Genomic DNA, 23,593 nt, shown 5'->3' on the forward strand with positions numbered 1-23,593 from the left:
AATTTACACTGCAAAAACATATGGACGACACAACTCGACCAGGGCAAAGCAATAGACGCAATCTACATAGACTTCTGTAAAGCCTTTGATTCAGTGGTACACGACAAACTACTCCTAAAAATAAAATCCTATGGTATCTCTGGACAACTGAATAACTGGATAGAAGCATTCCTGTCAAACAGACAACAAATGGTCAAAATCGGGAGCGTCCTATCAAATCCAGTACCTGTCAATAGTGGTGTCCCCCAAGGCAGTGTTCTAGGACCAACTCTCTTCATACTCTACATAAACGACCTCTGTGATCATATTAAGAGCAATTGCGTTCTCTTCGCTGATGATGTAAAGCTGTTCAATACCACAGACAATACTGCTACCCTACAAAAAGATCTTGACTATGTATCTGAATGGTCAAACAAATGGCAACTGCAAATCTCAACAAATAAATGCTCTGTCTTACATATTGGCAAAAAAATCAGAAAATAAAATACAAGCTGAATAGTCAAGATCTTGTTGATGACCCAAGCTCTGTAAAGGACCTTGGAATACTCACCTCTAATGATCTAAGTGCTAGAGCCCACTGCAACTACATAGCCAAAAAGGCATTAAGAGTTGTTAACCTAATCCTACGTAGCTTTTTCTCTGGTAATATCACACTACTAACTAGAGCATACAAAACATTTGCTAGACCAATACTCGAATACAGTTCATCAGTCTGGAACCCTCATTACGTATCTGATATTAGCACAATTGAGAAAGTCCAGAAATATTTCACAAGAAGAGTTCTCCACTCTTCTACTCGTTGTAGAATACCTTATGCCACCAGACTTGAAATTCTAGAACTAGAAAACCTTGAATTACGCCGTCTTCGGTCTGACTTAAGCATGGTATATAAAATCATACATTGCAATGTCCTACCTGTCAATGAATACTTCAGCTTCAACCATAACAACACAAGAGCACACAATAGATACAAACTCAAAGTAAACCGCACCAAACTTGATTGCAGGAAATACGACTTCAGCAATAGAGTGGTCAATGTCTGGAATACTCTACCCGACTCTGTAGTCTCTTCCCCAAACCCCAAAAACTTTAACTTTAGACTGTCTACTATTGACCTCACCCCTTTCCTAAGAGGTCTGTAGGGGGCGTGCATAAGCGCATCAACGTGCCTACCGTCCCTGTCCTATTGTTTCTCTTATTCTTTTATTTTTCTTATATGTACCCATTTCATGTATTCACAACTATGTATACACTTATACTTATTATCTTGTAAACAATTGGCAAATCAAATAAATAAATAAATAAAATAAATATCCTTCTTCATTTATTAATTAGCTAATCCTTCTTGATTCTCTTTCCTTTCTCAATTTATAGGCTAACCATCTGCCTGGTTTGTTTGCATCTTCAAAGTAATTCTGTTTAGCATTTTTAATTTTTTTGTGCTAATTCCTCTTTTTCCATTAGTCCCATTTTATGTTTTGTTATGTCCATTTTAATTTTAATGTCTTTTTTTGCAGAAACTTCTGTAATTCTTTTTCCAATCTCTTATAGTCATCTTTTGAAAGTTTTTTCTTTTTTATATTTCTTTTCCTTGTATAGTCTATTATCAAGCCTCTTGTGTAGGCCTTCATCGTGTCCCAGAGATTCTGTAAAGATGTATCCTCTTTTTTATTTTCTTTAAAAAAGAAAACCAATTCTTTCTCTATTTTCTGTTTAAAGTCTTTTTCCTTTACTATTGTATTATTTAAGGTCCATCTAGATCTCCTCTTTTGTCCTTTCCAAATGACTGTCATTGTGTTGTGATCTGCCCAAGTGCTTGTTTCTATTTCAATTTCTCATATATTAGCAAGTAATTCTGCTGACATCCATATCATATCTATTCTAGACCATGATGCATGTCTGTTTGAATAAAAGGTATATTGCTTATTTTCCACATTTCTCTCTCTCCATGGATCTTTTAAGTTTGCTTCTTCTATCATTTGAAAGAAAGATTTTGGTAGTGTCTTTCTAGTTTTCTTTGTTGATTTCTGCGTTTTATAATCCAATTGATCATTAATTATTCCATTGAAATCTCCCATCATACAAATATTAGCATAGTCCAGTTCAATTATTTTCATATGTAATTTCTTGTAAAATTCTTCTTGATTGTCATTTGGAACATAAATTGTGATTTAAAATGTTTTTACATTATTGTCCATTATTTCCACCATCAAAATCCTTCCATCATATTCTGTATAAATTGGTTCTGTGGGGATTGTATCTCTAATATATAAGACCACACCTCTTTTTTTACATTGTGTCAACGATGTGAATAATTTCCCTACTTTTTTTTGTTTCAATATATAATCATGTTGTTTTTTAATATGTACTTCTTGTTGGCAGATTATATCGAACTTTAATTTCTCTAATTTATGAAATACTTTTCTTCTTTTAGTAGCTAAATTAAGTCCATTTATGTAAATTGTAATAAATTTTCTTTCATCCATATTAGGCTTTGTAAGAGGGTTTTATTGCTCTAGTAGATCTTAGTTCTCATTGCTCTCTGGGTACATCACCTACTGCACCTTCTTTTTCTTTTTCAATTACTGCAGTACACTCCTCTTGAAATTCGATTAGTGAGTCTTCTTTCCTTGTATCTTCCTTCTTTCCTCTAAGATATTCTAAGTAGAATAGCTCAGCTTTTTCGACTGTGTCAATTCTGTGTCTCTGTTCCTGCCAGGTGAACAAGAGACCTTCTGGTATCAACCATCTGTAATTTACTCCTCTTTTAAGTAACTCTTTAGTCAAAAATAAATATTCTCTTCTCATCTCTCTTACTCTTCTTGGTACCTGTTTCAGCACCACAATTTCTTTGTCTTCGTAGTTTAATGTTTTCTCTCTTGCCACATGCAGTATCTGAGTTTTAATAATTTTCTTAGTAAATCTGATGTGAACTTCTCTTGGTAACTTATTTCTCATTGCATATCTTTTATAGACACGGAACACTTCATCCATCCCATCCATCATCATCTCTTTGGTTATCTCTAACACTTCTGCCAATATTTCTGTCATTATTTCAGCAAGGTGTTCACCTTTTTCTTTTTTTACATTTTGAAATCTCAGGTAAAATCCTTATCTATCGATTTTCCATCCTAATGGTCCACTCCTGCCCTTTTCAACTTCATTCAATCGAGTATCAATATCTCCAATTTTCTTATCTCTTTGTATATCTTCTTCTTCAATTTTCTTAAATCTGTCCTCATATTTCATAATCATCGGTTGAATATTCTCTATTTTCTCATCTGTCTTTTCAGTTCTTTGCTCAATATTCTTCGTTCTCTTTTCAATCTTCTGGATTCCTTGCATAATCATCTGCAACATCACTTCCTTCTCTTTCTCCTGTTGTAATATTGTCTGTATTGATCGTTGTCCTCCAGATGGTGAAGAGGAGGCTATTGGTATTGAAGAAGCTGGGGCTGTTGTCTTTCTGCTCATCTTGTAATACTTAGCTATAAGAAGAGAGAGAGAGAAAAAAAGGAAAGAAAAGAGAGCGAAAGCAAGCAGCTGCCACTCCAAAAAATAAAAAAGGAGGAGAAAAATCTTAAGGCACTTGTATCCCTTAATCCAATTGGTTCCAATAATATGCAAAAAGAAAAGGGAGGATGTGGAAAAAAGGATAAAAAGGATTTTAAAAAAAGAGGATAAGGGGAAGGAGGAAAAAAATAAAAAAATGATAGTCTATGTATTTCTCTTAATAAAAAAGAAGCAAAAGAAAAATTATATTCTAGTTCCTGGGTTAAAGGCTAAAATCCAGACATACAAATCCAACCAGAAGGGAAGTAAAATAAAGAAAATAAGAAATAACAAACAATTCTAACAAAAAGTAAAAGACCCTGGAGGTCTTTTGAAGGGTCCTTCAGGGAGTGGCAGGTGGAATGCAGCCTGGAGGGGCTTCCCTTTCCTTCCCTTCCCTTCCGAAGATGCTCCTGCCTGGAAAGCCCTCCCTCCTCCCTGAGCTTGTGGCCTGGCCCTCATTTCTGCCCCACCTCAAGGGGAGACATCTCCTTCAAGGTATTACTGACTTTGCTTCCTTTCTCTAAAGAAATAAATTATTATTATTATTTGTCCTAGTGGAGAAAAAAGTTGGTAAGAAATAAAATATTGTCACCTCATTCCTCTCCCCCCCCAATGTGATGAGCCAGGGTGTGGCACAAAGGCAACATAGTCAGATAATCAATAAGAGTCCCTTTAATGGCGCCAACATTGTCCCCAATGTCCAGGTTACCTTCTGGCTGGAGAAGAACTCTCCCAGGAACAGCCTTTAACTGCAGGGAATCAAGTCCAAAACATAGTCAACAAAAGCTGTAACTTTAAATCCAATCAAGCCAAACTGAGGTAATTAGTTTGGCAGGGCAGGATCAAGAATTCCAAATGTGAAGGAATGGAAAAACTCACATAGCCAGGAGCACAGATAAGCAAAGACAACACAGGATAAAGTCACATTTGCTCCCAGCAGCTGCTGCAGTCAGCATGCATTTCTTTTAAACTCTCTTCCCAGGTGTGGCTAATGAAGGGAATCAGGGCCCTTTCCTCCCCCGTAAGCCACGCAACCCATGTTGCTCTCTTCTCCATTCCTCCCTGTGTGCCCTAAGATGAAGAAGGGGTGGGCCTGGGTCTTCCTTTGAACTTCCTCTCCCTTGTTCTACCTCTTTCCTGCTCTGCCCAGCCGTACTTTGCCCTTCCCCAGCCTCCTCCACAGCCAACGGAGCCACACTCCCACCCCCTGTCAGCTGTTCGTCTTCCTCCTCAGATTCAGACTCTGACAGGGGCGTGACACCCACCCTCTTGGAATTTTTTTAAAATCCAGAAATCATTAGTTCAATCATTTTGTCTTTCAATCAGAAGTCCATCTAAACTTCAGAGCTTCCCTGGTTGTTTCCTGTATTCACTGCATGATATTATTATTATTATTATTATTATTATTATTATTATTATTATTATTATTATTATTATTACAGTATACACAGCAAATGAGATAACCATGCTGGGTTTCATATCACAAATCACTAGTCGAACATTTCCCAAGTGTTTAGGACTGCGTGATGTATCGGAGGATTATGCGAACAGATCCCAGTAAGGTGGCCTTCTGCAGCTGACCTATTATTATTATTATTATTATTATTATTATTATTATTATTATTATTATTCACCTGCTGCAACTTGTTGATGACCATTTTTGGGATTTGTTTACATCTGATGCAGCTGTTGGTTTGGGACGTCCCCCCTCTTTGCTCCCCCATTGGGAGGGGGGTCTTGACTCCCCTCCTCAAAAAAACCAAATGTGCCTCAGAGCCAGATAAGTGTAGAGGAGACCCAGCCTGAGTCCTGGGAGTGGGTTGGCTCTCAGGGAAGGAACCCTGACCCCATTGAGGGTCTCCATCTGCAGGGAGCCCTTTCAGGAGGGCAGGAAACCTGGGCATGAACTAGCCAGGATTGCTTGTTCTTTCATCACCACATCTCAGCCTTGTTTTCTTTCAGCAGTAAAAGTACATTCCCCCCCCCCCAATTAATTTTCAAACTTTTAGCCGAGTTCTTGTTCACAGGCTCATTCCCAGATGTGCAAAGGAGCCGTGGCAGGTGTCCCTCTTCCCCCCTATAATTAAGGGAAAATCTGGGGATTTATTTCTTCCTCCTTCTTGGCTCCCCAGGGAGTTCTCCAGCTGCCACCTTGGAAACCAGGCCAGTGAATGGAAAAATACAAGGAACAATGCAGAATTATGTCCTGTCCTGAGCCAGGAAGCCCTGAATGTAGAGAATTCCTGGCTTGGCCTAAGATTTAGGCCTTGTGTGTCCCTGCATAATTTCAGACTCTGGCCCTCCTGCTCTCATGGCCCCTTTCCCCCTTGAGAGGTTTGTTCCAAAATGTGACAAATCTGTCCTGCTAGATTCATTTCCAGATAGACAATTAGAAAAATCTTTATTTTAATCCATCTCAACTCAGACCACCTCACGTGGACACACCCAAAATCCAAGGCCCCATGGACCCTGTGATCTTCTATGGCAGGGGCCTTCAAACTTGACAGCTTTAAGACTTGTGGACTTCAACCCCCAGAATTCCTCCTTCCAGTCACGTTAGCTCAGGAAATCTAGGAGTTGAAGTCCACAAGTCTTAAACTTGCCAAGTTTGAAGACCCTTGTTCTATGGTCTTAGAAATCCATCCCTGGTTCTAAGGGACATTCCCTTTTTCCCTTCATCAAAGACATTAATTAAAATGTTGGTGAACCTAATGGAGGAGAACAGGGTGGTCAAATTAAATATTTGATGGTCATTTCCAGAGGAGCATCTGAGATGTCTTTGGGGGCATTTTCTCAGCCAGCTTGAAAACCTCTACAAAATGTTGCCCTTCATGCCACACTTGCTAATAAAGATATTAGAATTCCTCCATTAAATGTTCATTACAAAGAGAACATCCTAAAAAAGCAACTTGGTTGGAATATCTAAGGTGACACTTTCTGAGTGGCACTTCCTGAATCCAAGACTGAGCTCTTCCCTCCTTGAATCGCCTGCCATGAGCCCAGTTCTCCAGGGGTCTCCAAGAGGGGGGAAAAGACCAGGCAGGACCTGCAGAGACCTGCAGGCATGGAATGGCCTCCCTGGGAAGGTGGAGGGTTCATCCCACCTGGAGGTTCCTAAAAGGGGGCTGGACAACCACGGGGAGGCCGGCCTTCCCAGCCACACAGCCAGGAAACCACCGAGGAGGCGGCTGGGGAGAAGCCCGGCCAGTTCTGCCTCCCTCTCTGGCTCTGGAGCTCCCCTTCCCCCTGGGCCGCCTGGGTGGGAGCCCTCCTCCTCTCCCAGCCTGCAGGGATCCTCCTCCTCCTGCTCTGGGCGATGGGGCTGCCCTGGGCATCTGGTGCTTCCTGCCCCCCTGCCCCCATCTCCTCCGCTCCCCCTCCTGTCTCAGACCCCCAGTTCTCCCTCCTGGACCGAGGGGTGCATGGGAGTGAAACCCCCCAACGACTGGAGACCTGGGACACAGGGACCCCCAAGGGCACTTCAGAGCCTCGGAGGTGGGGAGGCCAAGGGGCCGCAGAGCCCACTATAAGTGCCACATCCCCACAACCAGAAGACCTGGGGCCTCCAGGTGCCCCCAACCCCTTTTTGGGGGGCCTGGCAAGAAGAGAGGTGGGGCCCAACGCAGGGCAGCCTGGAGAAGCCCTTGAGGCGGCCTCAAAGGCAGCCCTGAGACCTCCAGACAGACAAGGCAGGAAGTCCCTCGCCATGGAGCCCAACACTCATGTTGCTGGGGAGACGGTTGTTAAATGAGTTTTGACCCACTTTATGACATTTCTGGCCCTGTTTGCTAAGCAAATCACTGCAGATGTTAAGTCAGCCAGACGGTTCTTAGGTGCATCCGGCTTCTCCACTGACTTTGCTCGCGAAAAGGGGATCATGTGACACACACCCGGGACACTGTGGCCTTCATACGTGTGAGACAGTTGTTCTAAATGTAAATCCTGGGACCCCAGGGAGGCTGCCAGGGCCACAGTGTGGAAAGGGCCCTAAGTCACTTTTTAGTGCCACTGTGGTGTTGAATGGTCACTAAATGGAACAGCTGAAGGTCGAGGACCCTCTGCCAGGAAAGAGCGAAACCATCACAGGAGGGAGGGAAGAGGAGGATTCCCTGATATGTCCTGGCAGAGCTGCAGGGAAGTTTCTCCCGGCCTCCTCTTCCTCCTCCTCCTCCTTCCACCCGATTCCCCTCCTGCCTCTTTTCCCTCCTCCGTCCATCTTCCTCCTCCGCCTCCCTGGGAAAGAAACGGCCTGGAAGCCCCTTCGGGGTTCTGAGGGAAATGAAGCTGGACATTCAGGGGGGCAGAGCTCCTGGGGTTCAGCCTGACCTCCCTGATTTTGGGGTCTCCTGCCACTCGGAAAGCCATTGCCTGACTTCTGAAAGGGCCAAGAGACTCTCCTCCGGCCTCGGCCCTTCCTTCTGGCCGGGACCAGGAGCTGGTGGGCTTCACACCTGGGGAACAGCAGCCCCACCTGCCAGGTGCAAAGCTGGCACACCAGACTCGGATCCTGGCAAGAGATGCAACCTGGGGACCCTCACCCCATTCACTCCCCCTGCCCTGGGCCCCCATGGGGCAGATCCCCCACCCTGCCCAGCAAGGCCAGAGGGAGCCCCTCCAGGGGGCGCCCCACTTCCCAGAGCAGGAGGAGGAAGAAGCCCTGGCTGCCCCAGGGGAAATTGGCAGCAGGGCCCCAGGCTGACCTCCCCTCCCCCTGGACCCCACCAGCCCCACCTGGCCTGCAGGTGCCCCAGGGCTCACCTGGGAGCTCCACCTGTCCCCCATCTGTGATGTCAGAGCCGCTCTCCCAGCCAATCCCAAGGAAGGCTCCTCCCTCAGAGGTGGGGGCTTTTTGATAGCACCTGAGCTGCCCAGACTAGATGGGAGGGGCTCCCCCCTGCCTCCCTCCCTCCCTGCCCTCACTGGGGAGGGGCAGACCCACTGCAGACCCCCTGGCCCTGCAGGACCCCTGCGTGCCCCCTCCTCACAGCACAGTCCCCTGCCAAACCCTCTCCGAATCCAGCCCTTTGGAGGCTGCTTGACCGGTGAGGAGGAAACCAGGCCCAGAGAGGCCCCTCAGCCTCGGCCAGATGGGTGGGAAGGTGGTCCGGAAGCCCCCAGGGGAGGCCGGCCCAGAGATCTTGGCCAGGCTGCTCAGAAGCCATTGCCATTGCCTCTTTCCCAGGGCTCCGAGAGAGCGGCTGGCCCAGAGCCTCCTAGCTGGCTTGGCTCCCCAGGCAGGACTGGAACACAGCCCCCCCCCCCGGATTGAAGCCCCAGCCACCCAACTGACTCTGGTGGGATCCACATGACCCTCTGAACCCGGTCTCTTCCCCAGTGGCCGCATTCACATTTGCACCTCTGTTGAAAGGCTGTCAAAATGCCTTTCTTCTGAGGATTCGATTTCCCGCTGGGAGAGCTCCGGCGCAAGGATACGGACAACTGCTTGAAAGCCGGATCTTTTTATTTTTCAGGAAGGCGAGAGATAGCAAGAAGTCTGCGTTCCTGGGCTAGCTACCTTCGAATGGTAAGTCCCTGGTTTTTATACCCTTTTCTCCTTTTGTGTGAGTGCTTGTGTTTGTATTTCTTCATGTTTTAAATCCTGTCAGGGGTTGTCTTTCTTCCCGCCAGAGGGTAAACTCCGCGGGGTGCGGAAGGCAAACTTTGCGGGGTGGTTTGATTGTTTTATCGGTTTCGTCCTAATCTTTTTTAGCTTAATGGTTTCTTATATTTGTTTTGTGGCAATCTCCTGTCTGTCTCCTTTGTGATATATTTTGTGCCTTTTGTCTGTTTGTTTTGCTGATTTGGCATGTCTTGTGTTTGTAAGGGTTTTCTTTTCTTTCTTTCCCTACTTTTCTTAATTATTTGGGCTTTTCTCTAAGGGGCTTCTTTAATACCTTTTATTTGATTCCTTTTCCTATGCAAGTTTGTTTTATGGCTGGCCTGATGTTCCCTTTGGGCTTTTCCTGCGTGGGTGACACTACTGTCCTCGTGAAGTTCCCTTTCCACACCTCTTAACCATGGTTTGTTTCCCAAGGTTGAACCATTTGGCCGAGTAGTCAGTGGATGATGGGAACTCGGAAGAAGATGAATTCCTGGAAGAGAAGCTGATCAAGAGGAGATACACAGGCAGGCCTCGACTCCCAACCATTCATTTAGTGACCGATCCAAGTTACAACCGCACTGAGAAATGGAACTTAGGACCATTTTTCACAATTAATGACCTTTGCAGCATCAATGCAGTAATAAATTAGTTTCTATAGTTTCGGTACATACCAGGCCTCAAGGCCTCTAGGCCTCACGTAGGCTGAAAGCGTACCAGGAACAGAGATCATCAATCAACAAACACGTCATCATGGGCGAATAACTGTAATGCAGGCGCTGATTTGTTACCTTGTACCTTTCACACTGACCATGCACTGTAATTGGATGTTACTATGTGTGCACTAATATTCCTTCTCACGTATCACTGTGTGTTTTTTAATAAAAGAGCTTCCCGAACTTGTGATCGGGGCAGCTCATCCAAGATAGAACCTGCGTTGGTGTCTTTCTTGATGCATTCAACCACCCAGTGGGCAGCCTTCCAAATGCGGAGCAAAGCCACATCTGGTGACCCCGACGTGATCCATTAAAAGAAACGGGTGCGTTTATCTTCGACTGCTTATCTCACCCGGCCGGACGAGCCAGTTGCAACTCTGGGACGCCGTTTCGTGTCACGGATCCCTCCCCAGGAATCTTCTGCAAAGAAGACATCCTCCCTTCAGGTGAGTATGGGCGGAAAGTTCTCCAAAAAGCAGATAGCACATTTGCAGGAATTAGGAGAACTAACGAAGAGCTCAATTCGTATTCTTAGGAATCAGGGCAAAAAGCTCCCGGTTCCAACTAAAAAGGACCTTATCACCCTTTTGACTTACATTTACACACAATATCCAGCTTATCCGGAGAAAGGGTCATTGAAAGTCTCCACATGGCAACGTTTGGGTGATTATTTTCATGATAACCCCAGGGCTCTGCCAAAGATTCTGACCACATGGAGAATAGTCCTGGAATGTTTAAAAATCCATGGTTTAGCACTGACCAAAGCCCCCCCAGGTCCTCCTCCCTATACAGCTGAAACCAAAACAAAGGACGCTTTCCCGTTAGAAGCTTCCTCCCCCACAGCTCCTAAACCCATAAATCCTCCTAACTCAAATTCAGCGGAGGATCAAACACCCATGGGAACGATCGTGCAAGCAGGGAGGGCTCTCTTACCCTGGAGGAGCTGTCTCTCTGTGTCCTGTTGAATATATAGGGGATGGAGCCAGAAATATGGTGCCTAGACTTGAACCCTTACCCATGAAATTAATCAGAGATTTAAAACAAGCCGTGGCCATGTACGGCATCCAGGCATCATATGTCAGAGGCTTCATTAACAACATCAGCCTTATGCTGAGTTTGTAGAGGAACTTCAGAAGGCCATTCAGAGGCAAATCTCGAATGAAGAAGCCCGTAAAGAGCTTCTGTTAAAACTGGCTGTTGAAAATGCAAATGAGGATTGCAAGAGGATTCTGCAGCCTCTATCTGCCCGAAGGGGGGCTTCCCTCTTGGACTATATGTTTGAAAGTAAACAAGAAAGCAGCAAGGAAAAAAGAAATGGGAGGGCGACCCTTAGTGGGCTGGCCTTTCCAGAGAACACAGATTGATTTCACCGAAGTACTAACTCCATACGCATATCTGGGCTATAAAATGCTTTCAACTACTGCCTATCCTTCACTTCCCTATTTGTCTCTACCTTCTCAACCCATTCTGGTTCAACTTCAGCAATATCTGGGTACCATAAACTGGGCCCGACCTTTCCTGTCTTTAACCACTGATATTCTTTCTCCATTGTTTGAAGCCCTTACTTGGGGGAAAAAGCCTGCTGACATAATATCCTTGCAGCTACCTCAGCTTCAAGCAATAACTCAAATAGAAGAAAATATCCAAAAGGTATGGGTAGATAGAGCTGCTGCCAATACTCCTCTAGATGTGGTCATTTTAACCACCCCGAGGCTTATGACCGCAGCAGTAACTCAAAAAGACCAAAAACTCCACATCATAGAGTGGATCCATCTTTCCCATACGCCACGATGCTCTATCACTTCCAAATCAGCTCAATTGGCTCAATTGATCATAAAAGGTAGGAGCCATGCAAAATTACTTATGGGAATAGATGTCTTCACACTTTATATCCCTTTTTCACTACAAATATGCGAATCTCTATTCCAAAACTCCCAGGAAATTAAGTTTGCCTTAGCCGACTGGCCTGGACTAGTTTCCTGCCACCACCCGCTGATCCACGTTTTCAAATCATTCGGACTATACCCATTTCTTTCTCCTCTCCCATCAGCAAAGGACCTTTGGTCAACGCCTTGACTATATTTGCTGATGGCAGTAGGGAAAGAGGAGCATGCGCTTGGCAAAGGAATGGGGTGTGGCACACTAAAACCACTCCTGTGCAGACATCACCACAAAGGGCTGAACTTGCTGCAACCATATTAGTCCTCCAGAATTTTAACGAACCCCTCAATTTAATCCTAGACAGCCTATATGTTACTCAAATAGTCTCTACTATTCATGACTCTTACCTCTCTCCCGCTATTGATAAAAACCTTCTCTCTCTTTTTGTTACATTGCAACACCTTATTGCACAGCGTCAGCACCCGCTCTTTGTAGCACACATTCGCAGCCACCAACCCTTCCCAGGAATCCTCCAGGAAGGCAATGATGTGGCTGATCAAGCAGCTGCAGGCATCATGACATCACACACATTGACTCCTTGGGAGAGCCATTCTTATTTCCATCAAAACACCAAAGCTCTCACGAAACATTTCAACCTCACTATGGCCGAAGCTTCAGCCATTAGACAGCAATGCCCCACCTGTAGTCAACAAGCCCATTCCATTCCCTTAGGGGTAAATCCCCGCGGGTTGAAAGCCTGCGAAATATGGCAGATGGACGTTACTCAGTTTCCTCCATTTGCCCCCTGGAAGTATCTGCATGTCACAATTGATACTTATTCAGGGTTCATAATGGCGACCCCGCAAAGAGGAGAAGCCTCCAAACATGTCATCAATCATTGCATTCGCACTTTTGCATCGTTGGGACGCCCAAATGAAATAAAAACAGATAATGGTCCTGCATACACTAGCACAGCTATGTCAGAATTTTGCACTAAGTGGCAAATTACCCACAAATTTGGGATCCCTTATAACAGTCAGGGACAAGCCCTGGTAGAGAGAGCTAACTTAACGCTAAAAACAGTGTTAGAACGACATTTGATCAAAGGGAAAAGAACCCCTAGCCTCCCGGCGATGCAAGACACTCTTAATCTCTGTCTTTATACTCTCAACTTCCTCAATCTCTCAGGCACCCCTGCTATGACGGCAGCGGAGCGACATTTTTCCTCCCCCCCTTCCCCTGATTCTCCCAAACCACAGGTATACTACCGCCAACTGCCAGACCCTACTTGGAAAGGCCCTGCTGGTCTCCTCACCTGGGGTCGTGGCTACGCAGCTATCCAGCTTCCAGATCGTGTCCTGTGGGTTCCTGGACGACACGTCAGACCATACCACCCCAAAGTAGAAAAATCATCACCTGCAGACATATCAACATGATTCGTCTCGTTGCCTTGCCGACCCTCTTCCTCCTTCTTGCTGCACATGCCTCCAAGGTCTCCATTCCATCTCGAGTGACCCTTCACGCCAGGCACCCCCCTCCTGCTGACCTGCACCGCATCTGGGGACATTTCCCCCCCCCATCTCAGATGGTCGACACTCCCTCAGCCATGGCTCCGTATCTCCAGCAATGCTTCTTTCCAGATCAACACCTTTGAACTCCCCCTGCCTTTTCAAAACCACACAAGCAGGCTTCATTCAATTAACTCTCATCTACCATACCCAACAACCGCAGAAGTGCCTTCCTACCGGAAAAACCTGCCAAAAGATGAACTCAAAAACCATTTGCTACGATCCCAAGACGGCTGTTCATCTCAACGTTACCTTATGGGCGGGACTTCCAAGAACCTCTGGCAGATCTGATCCTGAGGGGGAGGGAAAACTTTATTACCTAAACCACACCACCGTGCTCAAGGACGGTACTAACCCAATTGTTTTAACCTTTGATGTTTGTATTGCTTGTTCTAAACCAGGGGGACATTCATGCGGGTCGGTTGACTGGAAAAGAACATACGCTCACAATCATAAATATTTGTGTCCTACACCCATCAACTGGGCCATAGGGAACCCCAATCAATGGGTCCCTTGTGGAGGTTCCATCGAGTGCTCAGGTTGGTCTTGTGTCTGTGTTTATACTGGGGGAGGGTACTTGGGCTGCAATCATTTGTCACATTTCAAACAAATATCAGGGTCTACCACAGACAATAAGGTAGAAATCACCATCTCCAGACAACACCCTGCCTTGGATACTTATGGTATAGGGATTGATGGCACAGGATCGGATCCAAACACTTACATTACCATAAAAACCGAAGTGATATATGAAGGTAAGGAAACATCATTGGGCTGGTCGGTATATAATAATTTAAGGAAATTAGAAAAAGCCCCTGATACCAGTGTAATTGCAAAAAACTTGTTCATGGATATGGCAGAAAAAATTGCAAAACAACTTGCAATAACCAATTGTTTTGTCTGTGGGGGAACCACCACAGGAGAACAATGGCCATGGCAAGCCTTGGAAGCCTCACCATCACTGTTCAACAACATGTCTTCTGTAGGAAACATAACAGCTAGAACAGTTTCCGATCCACTTATCTGGACAATTACCACCAACTTAATTGGTAGAAACTGCTTTTCCCGAAATGGGTCCACTCCAGTAGGACACCTCCTTTGCTTAGGTACATGGGATAACTCCTACCAGACTTGGACAGCACCTGACAATGCTACCACCACACCTGCCAAGTTCAACACCTCCCTCCTCCCCTATCTCAATGACACAACATCTTCCCAAATTTGGACAGCCCCAAATAACATGTATTGGATTTGTGGTAACCCAGCCTATCCGTCCCTTCCTGCAGATTGGCAAGGGTCATGTGCATTGGGGTGGATAAGACCTTCCTTTTTCCTCCTCCCGATCTCCATTAAGCAAGAACTAGGCATCCCTGTGTATGATACATTATCCCGCAGGAAAAGAAACACCGATAATGCCTTTGCAGGCTTCTCCTGTCAATCAGAATATACAGGGGATGCCTGGAGCTCAGAAAGAATCGTCTGCACCTTTGGCATGGCTACTTGGGCCCAAGACGGGTCCTGGGGGTACAGAACCCCCATATATATGATTAATAGAATTATTCGCTTACAAGCTGTTTTAGATTTAGCTGGCCAACGAATAGACAAAGCTCTAAACACTCTAGCAACTGCCACAGACAAATTGCGCACAGCTGTTTACCAAAATCACTTAGCTTTAGATTACAAACTAGCCAAAGAAGGAGGGGTGTGTGGTAGGTTCAATCTTACGAATTGTTGTCTTCAAATTGATAAAGTTGGCAAAGTAGTAGCACAATTAACAACTGAGATGCGACAATTAACCTATAATCCTAATCAAGTATGGCAAGGTATTGATCTTAAAAATATTTTTAGTTCCTGGTTCCCAAAACTACCAGGATTACAAGCTATAGTAGCTCTCATAGGTATGATTGCTTTAGGATGTGTTATTCTTCCATGTGTATTACCAATTTTTATTCGCACTATCTCCAATAGTCTATCCTTGTTAGCTGAAAAGCGCGCCATTGCACAGGTTAATGCCCTCTGGGAAAAGGAACCTCTGTACAAAGTCATACCCTCAGAAGACCCTAATGCGTGCGCTCGCACGAGTTTTTGCATGGGCAGTGACGAAGATCCAGAAGAAATTTCTTTCTATAAAACTAAAACAGAGGAGATGCAGTAATAAATTAGTTTCTATAGTTTTGGTACATACCAGGCGTCAAGGCCTCTAGGCCTCACGTAGGCTGAAAGCATACCAGGAACAGAGATCATCAATCAACAAACACATCATCATGGGCGAATAACTGTAATGCAGGCGCTGATTTGTTACCTTGTACCTTTCACACTGACCATGCACTGTAATTGGATGTTACTATGTGTGCACTAATATTCCTTCTCATGTAACTTAATGATTGGATAGAATTCACTGCTTGTGACGTATCACTGTGTGTTTTTTAATAAAAGAGCTTCCCGAACTTGTGATCGGGGCAGCTCATCCAAGATAGAACCTGCGTTGGTGTCTTTCTTGATGCATTCGACCACCCAGTGGGCAGCCTTCCAAATGCGGAGCAAAGCCGCACATCAAATGCAGGGATCAGAATTCAGGTGCTTGGCCACAGTTTCATGTTTATAATGGCACCAACGTCCCAGGGCCATTGTGATCCCCTTTTACAACCTTCTGACAAGCAAAGTCAACGGGGAAGCCAAATTCACTTAATGACCGGGTTCCTAACTTATCAACTGCAATGATTCATTTAATGACTGTGGCAAGAAAGCCCATCAAATGGGGCAAAACTCACTTGATGGATGTCTCACTTAACAACAGAAATGTTGGGCTCAGTTGTGGTCATAAGTTGAGGACTACCTGTATTGGGGACCCTTTTCTTCTGGCGAGGACCCCGTTCACACAACATGCTTGACCAGGCCGGGGTCCTCGCAGCACCCCTGAGAGAAGCCAGAGGTCCACATGGAGCCTCCTCAAGGCCGGTGAGAAACCCTGGATGACCATAGCCCCCCTCCTCCCTCCTCTGGGGTCTCCCTGGGACAAACCCAGAAGTTGGGGTGGGCTTCCTCCCCTCTGGGCCTCACCCGGCTTCGGTCAGACATGGCTGGGAACCTCCTGGAGGAGAAGAGAGTCTCATTGCACATCAACCTGGCCCTGAAAAGCCACAGCTTGAACCCGGAGCCACCCAGGATCTGGTCTGCAGGCCCTGAGAGCAGAATCTGAGGGAGGTTCAGGGGGAGAACTTCCAAGCGGTGGACCTGGGATACGGGCCTTCCTCTGCTCCTCCCTGCCAGGGTGGGCCTGCCTGTCCCTTCAGTTCCCCCTCCCACTCAGCCCCCCAGTTCCCCTTCTGGGCCAAGAAGTCCATATTAATGTCTCTCCCAGTGAAGAAACATCCTCCCTGAACAACAGATGCCAATAAACCAGGAACAAAGGAGTTCCAACAGCACCTTTTTTGGGATAGAAAGTCCCAGCCCCAGAAATTGGGAAGGTCAGAGGGGTCCCCCCCCAAATAGAAGATCCCCACAACAGAGGAAGAGCCACCAGATCTCCAGAAATCCTGTCGCTATAAATCAGGTTGCACCATCCACCACATTGTGGGCATCACAGATAGATAGATAGATAGATAGATAGATAGATAGATAGATAGATAGATAGATAGATAGATAGATAGATAGATAGATAGATGATAGATAGGTAGGTAGGTAGGTAGGTAGGTAGGTAGGTAGGTAGATAGATAGATAGATAGATAGATAGATAGATAGATAGATAGATAGATAGATAGATAGATAGATAGATAGATAGATAGATAGATAGATATGGATGGGTAGATAGAGATAGTTGATAGATAGAGATGGATAGATAGAGATAGATATGGTTGATTAAATAGATATAGAGATAGATAGATAGATAGATAGATAGATAGATAGATAGATAGATAGATAGATAGATAGATGATAGATGATAGATGATAGATGATAGATGATAGATAGATAGATAGATAGATAGATAGATAGATAGATAGATAGATAGATAGATGATAGATGATAGATAGATAGATGATAGATAGATAGATAGATAGATAGATAGATAGATAGATAGATAGATATGGATGGGTAGATAGAGATAGTTGATAGATAGAGATGGATAGATAGAGATAGATATGGTTGATTAAATAGATATAGAGATATAGAGATAGATAGATAGATAGATAGATAGATAGATAGATAGATAGATAGATGATAGATGATAGATAGATAGATAGATAGATAGATAGATAGATAGATAGATAGATAGACAGACAGACAGACAGATAGGGATGGGTGGGTAGATATAGATAGATGATAGAGATAGATAGATAGAGACAGATCTGGATGGATAAATAGAGATAGAGATAGAGATAGAGATAGAGATAGAGATAGAGATAGATAGATAGATAGATAGATAGATAGATAGATAGATAGATAGATAGATAGATAGATAGATAATAGATAGATGATAGATAGATAGATAGGTAGGTAGGTAGACAGACAGACAGACAGATAGGGATGGGTGGGTAGATATAGATAGATGATATAGATAGATAGAGATGGAGAGAGAGAGAGAGAGAGAGAGAGAGAGATATTTGGATGGATGGGTAGATATAGATAGATAATAGATAGAGATAGATAGAGATAGATATGGATGGATAAATAAATATATAGATGATAGATAGATAGATAGATAGATAGATAGATAGATAGATAGATAGATAGATAGATAGATAGATACCGTGTTTCTCCAACAATAGGGCCTCCACCAATAGGCCCAGCATGATTTCTAGGCATGAGGTGAAATTAAGCCCCACTCCAAAATTTAGGGTTATGCGTTTCCCCGCCATTTCTCACATCGTTCGTTAGAACTACACGAGGTGAAGAGAAATGGGGGGAAGGGCGGTGGTGGGTGGGGAGAAAACTTGCCTTTAGGAGTGCCCTGCAGGTAGCCTAGGCTAGAATACCCTGATCTACCGACAGAACATCAACCGATAGAAGCTCCCCCAAAGGCAGAGTCCCCAGTCGGGATGAGGCGTGGCTGCCCGTGTCCCCTCGCCTTTAGGCAGTGTCTCTCAGGCGATGGAAGCTCCCCAAGGGCAGTCACCGGCCACTTGGATTGGCTGATAAAAGCGGCATCCCGGCGAGGGGAGTGTGCGTGCGCGCTTGCCCCGAGACCGCTTCTACCGGCCAATCGAAGTGGCTGGTGACTGCCCTTGGGGAGCTTCCATTGCCCGAAAGACACTGCCTAATGGCAAGGGGACATGGGCAGCCATGACTCGCCCTGAAGCGGCTGGGGACTCTGCCTTCGGGGAGCTTTGTCAGCCGATAGAAACAGCCTCTTGGAGAGGTACGTGCATATGGGCCCCTCTAGGTGGGGGGAGTCACCCCCCAAAAGACGGATTAGCCATTTATTTGGGGGTCAAAAAAAAAAGGCCTGGCCTTATTTTGTGAGAAACACGGTAGGTAGGTAGGTAGGTAGGTAGGTAGGTAGGTAGATAGATAGAAAGAAAGAAAGAAAGAAAGAAAGAAAGAAAGAAAGAAAGAAAGAAAGAAAGAAAGAAAGAAAGAAGAAAGAAAAAGAAAGAAAGAAAGAAAGAAAGAAAGAAAGAAAGAAAGAAAGAAAGAAAGAAAGAAAGAAAGAAAGAAAGAAAGAAAGAAAGAAAGAGAGAAAGAGAGAAAGAAAGAAAGAAGAAGAAAGGAATGGATAGATAGCACCTGCAGAACTTACAGTCCATTCTTTATTTAAAAAACTAAGAAAAATCAAAATAAAAAGAATCTTGGTGTATTATAGGAACATGGTAAGATAACACAGGAATGACAAGAAAATAAAAATAAAAAATTCCATCCATTCTATAATTTTCTCCCTATTTACCCAATGATCTAGTCCACAAGTTGTCACTTTCCTGCTTCTTAATGAGCTTTAATCTCAAAATTAATATTGCTAGAAAAGATGGGAAATTAAATTTCATTGAAGGTACAAGCAATTTTAAAACCGGCTGCAATTAAGATCAATATATGGGATTATGACATAAAACAGAATTCCAAACAGGGCCTACTCTTAACCTTGGGCAGAGTTCAAGGGTGCCGATTGTCATTAGAAGACAGGCAACACTACAGTTAAATGGCATTAACTTAGAAGCGGCACCAAACTCCATAGCTCTGGGTGACCTTCCCCAGCAATCTCTGGAGACAAGAGGCCATGTTGAAGGACAGCAGAAGTCAATTTCCTGGGTGCTGAATTCTCTTCCCCAGCATCACTTTCTGGACTTGCCCTGACTGGGAGGAAGGACCACAACCACAACAAAACAGTGACCCCAGCGGTATATCTGTAATTTTTACTAACATGGTTTATTCCAGCCTCTCCTCTGCAGATGGAGCCCAGAAAAAGTTCAGGATCCCAAGAGGAGAAGTTGCTTCTCACTGTAATTATGACCATCTGGGCCTTTGAGACCTGTGATGCTATATCTCCAGTTTTAGACTTCGATGTAGACATCAGATTGAAGCCACATGCAAAGGATCTTATATCAGAAAAGCATAAATTCCTTGGGTGAAGCTCTCTGGGACCAAGTTTTGGGACAGGTACAGGCTCTGCTCTTGATTGCACCTTTCTCTCCTTTGCAGATGAAACTGAGTGGTTCTCTGTTTAGATCAGGAAAGCCACTGGCACTTCTCAGAGTCTTTGAATTTTTCCAACTGTTCCTGTTGTTTGTGTTAGAAACAGGAAGTGGATTGATTAATGCCATGAATGATGGACCTCCTGCTTCTGCTTCTGCTGCTGCTGGTGTCCCCATCAGTCTGTGGGAAGCTGAGAAGGAAATGCCCATTGAGTTTGGAGCACCAGGATGGCTACAATCCATGGAGCTTTTACAGGCCTGGGGACCATCTCATTGGTGTGGTCAAATCTGAAATATATGTGTCGCCTATAATGTGGCCTTTCAACAGCCCTCCTATACCTTCTTCTTCGTAAGTCATGCGGGGTGATGGAGTTGCACTCCTCCATGTGCAATTCTAACACTCTCCTTTTCTTCTTATGTCACTTATTTTTTTTTTGGTAAAAGTTTTATTGATTTTAACAACAAACAAAAACACATAAAACATAACATAAGACATAACATAAAAACATCATCATTCTTCATAAATTTGCGGACAGTGTATCGGTTGGTTTACCACTCGTTTTTGTGCATCTATTTCATAGTCATCATAATAATTATATTACATAATAACTCATATTATCAATCAATAATTATATATCCTAATATCATTATTAAACAATCCTTTGACTATAATTTTACTAATTTATGCTTAAACGAGGTAACTATAATTTAATTAATTTATTTTATAACAATTCATAAAATCATACCAAATCTATCTTAATAAAATATTCTAGAAATATTATCAAAACCAAGAAAAAGTGTATATTCGTTATTTCCTAAGTTTCTAAATATTCTATTATTATATTGTATTATCTAACCATTGATAAAAAAGATCCCAAACTTCATCAAATTGTTTATCTTCTTGTTCTCTAATTTCAAATGTCAATCTACTCATTTCAGCACATTCCAATTTTTTCTTAATAATTTATTCCTCTGATGGTATTTTCTCACTCTTCCAGTTTTTAGCAAATACAATCCTAGCCACTGTTAATACATTTACAATCAAATACTTCAAATTTTTATTATATGTATCAGGTAAGATTCCCAATAAAAAAATCTCTGGTTTCAAATCTATATGTTTCTTTGTCATTTTTTCCAACCATATGCGAATTCTAGTCCAATATTTTCTAGCGTCCTCACAAGTCCACCACATATGGTAATATGAGCCAGGTATCTGATGACATTTCCAGCACTTTTCAGATTTATTCTTGAACATTCTTGCTATTCTTGTCGGGGGGAAATGCCACCTGTAAAATATCTTATACAAATTTTCTTTATATGCTGTTGACATTGTCATTTTATAATTTTGAGACCACAATTTTTGCCATTTCTCTAAATCAATCCCATATCCAAAATTCTTCCCCCAAGCAATCATCGTTTCTTTAACTTGTTCTTCCTCTAATTTAATTTCCAGCAAGTAACTATATAATTTTTTGATCACTTTTTCATCAGTACCTGTCAAAATCCTATCTAGGTCAGTCAGTTTATCATAAAATCCCTCTGTTTTAGAATCTTTAAGATACCTTGAGTGTATTTGCGCATATGAAAACCAATTCGTCTTTATACCTTGTTCTTCTAGATTTTGCATCATTTTAAGTTCACCCTTTTCATCCAATATTTCCCCATATCTAACTGTTTGTTCCTTCTTATACGTTATAGGATAAGAAAAAGCTTCAATAGTTGATAACCAAACTGGGATTTTCAAATAACATTGTCTCTTAATTTTCTCCCAGTTCAACCATAAAGACTCCCGTATATAATGCCTTCTAAAATAGCCCTGTGATTTAGTTACCTTATACCACAGAAAAGCATGCCAGCCCAGTAATAAATCATGTCCTTCTAATATCAACAATCTAGTCTTTCTTAATGTTATCCATTCTTTAGCCCACATTAAATTTGCAGCTTGGTAGTACAACTCCCAATTAGGAAGGCCAAATCCTCCTCTAGTTCTAGCATCTTGTAAAAGTTTTAATTTTATTCTCGCTTTCTTACCTTGCCATATATATACTTCAACACAATTTTATTTAATTCTTCAAAATAATCTTTGCCAAGCCTAATTGGTATTGTTTGGAACAAATATAAAATTCTGGGTAAAATATTCATCTTGATTGTTGAAATTCTACCTATCAATGACAGTTGTAGGTTTTCCCATTTCTTCAAACCAGATGCTATCTGCTGTTTAAGTTTAATATAGTTATTCTCTTTCAATGTAGTACATCTTGGCGTCAAATGTATCCCCAAATATTTAACCTTGTTCGTAACTTGAATTTTCAATAGATCTGCCAGTTCTTCTCTTTGTCTTAATAACATGTTCTTTGTCAGAATCTTTGTTTTATCTTTATTTATTTTCAAACCAGCCATCTCACCGTACGTCTCTATCTTTTCCAATAGTTTTAGAGCTGTCTCTAGAGGATCTTCCAAAATAAAAACCAAGTCATTCGCAAAAGCTTGCAATTTAAATTCCTCCTTTTTGACTTTCATTCATTTTATATTTTGATCCTCTCTAATATTTCTATTCAACACTTCCAGAGTCAATACAAATAACAAAGGTGATAATGGACATCCTTGTCTTGTGCCTTTTCTTATATTAATAGAGTCTGTAAATTCTCCTTCTATCATTACTTTTGCCATTTGCTTATAATATGTGGCTTCTATTGCTTGAATAAACTTTCTAGCAAAGCCCATCTGTTCCAGTAATAGTAACATAAATCTCCAGTTCACATTATCAAATGCCTTTTGGGCATCTAGGAATATCAAAGCCATTTGTTTTTCAGGATGCGCCTCATAGTATTCCAAAGTGTCCAAAATTACCCTCATGTTATCTTTAATTTGTCTCTTTGGTCAAAATCCATTCTGATCAGGATGAATAAAACTATTTAAGTATTTTTTAAGCCTTTCTGCCAAAATTGACGCAAAGATTTTATAATCCGCATTCAATAAAGAAATAGGTCTATAGTTCTTAATTTGTAATAGGTCGGCCCTTCTTTTGGAATAAGTGTAATATAAGCTTCTGACCATGTTTTAGGTATTTTCTTATTTAACATAACTTCATTCATGACTTCTAGCAGTGGAATGCTCAATGATTCTTGTAGTGTTTTATAAAATTCTGCCGGAAGCCCATCTGGACCTGGTGCTTTTCCATTATTCTGTCTGTTGAATGCTTCAGTTAATTCCATCATTGTTATAGTACTTTCTAACATTTTTTCAGTCTCTTCGGTATCTTAGGTAGGTTAGCATTTTGTAAATACTGTTTAATTTTTCCTCATCAAGATCCTCCTGTTTATATAATTGTCCATAAAAGTCTCGGATAATTGCCCTTTTCTCCTTATTACCATAGCACATTTGGCCTTGATCATCTATTAACTGTAGTATTTTCCTTGATTCTTTCTCCTTTCTCAGTTTATATGCTAACCATCTACTTGGCCTATTTGCATCTTCAAAATAGTTCTGTTTAGCACTTCTAATTTTTTGTGCCAGTTCTTCTTTCTCTACCTGACCCATTTTATGTTTAGTTATGTCTATTTTAAGTTTAATGTCTTTTTTCTGTGGCATTTTCTGTAATTCTTTTTCCAAGTTTTTGTAGTCATCTTCTAGAGCTTTGATGGTTTGCCT

General features: G+C 42.8%; 1 long non-coding RNA gene across 3 annotated transcripts; it reads left to right on the forward strand.

The window, feature by feature from the left end:
* Positions 1 to 8,560: 8,560 nt before the first annotated feature.
* On the forward strand, positions 8,561 to 20,276 carry LOC148128606 (uncharacterized). 3 transcript variants are annotated; one of them, XR_015746236.1, is made up of 4 exons: positions 8,561 to 9,079; positions 9,590 to 9,681; positions 19,686 to 19,907; positions 20,044 to 20,276. It is a non-coding gene; the product is annotated as an uncharacterized LOC148128606 (long non-coding RNA). The 3 variants fall into 3 exon arrangements; XR_015746235.1 differs by lacking the exon at positions 9,590 to 9,681 and having other exon boundaries at positions 8,572 to 9,079; positions 20,050 to 20,274; XR_015746234.1 differs by lacking the exon at positions 9,590 to 9,681 and having other exon boundaries at positions 8,573 to 9,079; positions 20,044 to 20,273.
* Positions 20,277 to 23,593: the final 3,317 nt, after the last annotated feature.

This window comes from Notechis scutatus, unplaced genomic scaffold (genome assembly GCF_049901735.1).
Source record: "Notechis scutatus isolate UNSWTSFEM ecotype Mainland unplaced genomic scaffold, rNotScu1.2 NSCUSCF111, whole genome shotgun sequence".
Classification (NCBI taxonomy): Eukaryota; Metazoa; Chordata; class Lepidosauria; order Squamata; family Elapidae; genus Notechis; species Notechis scutatus.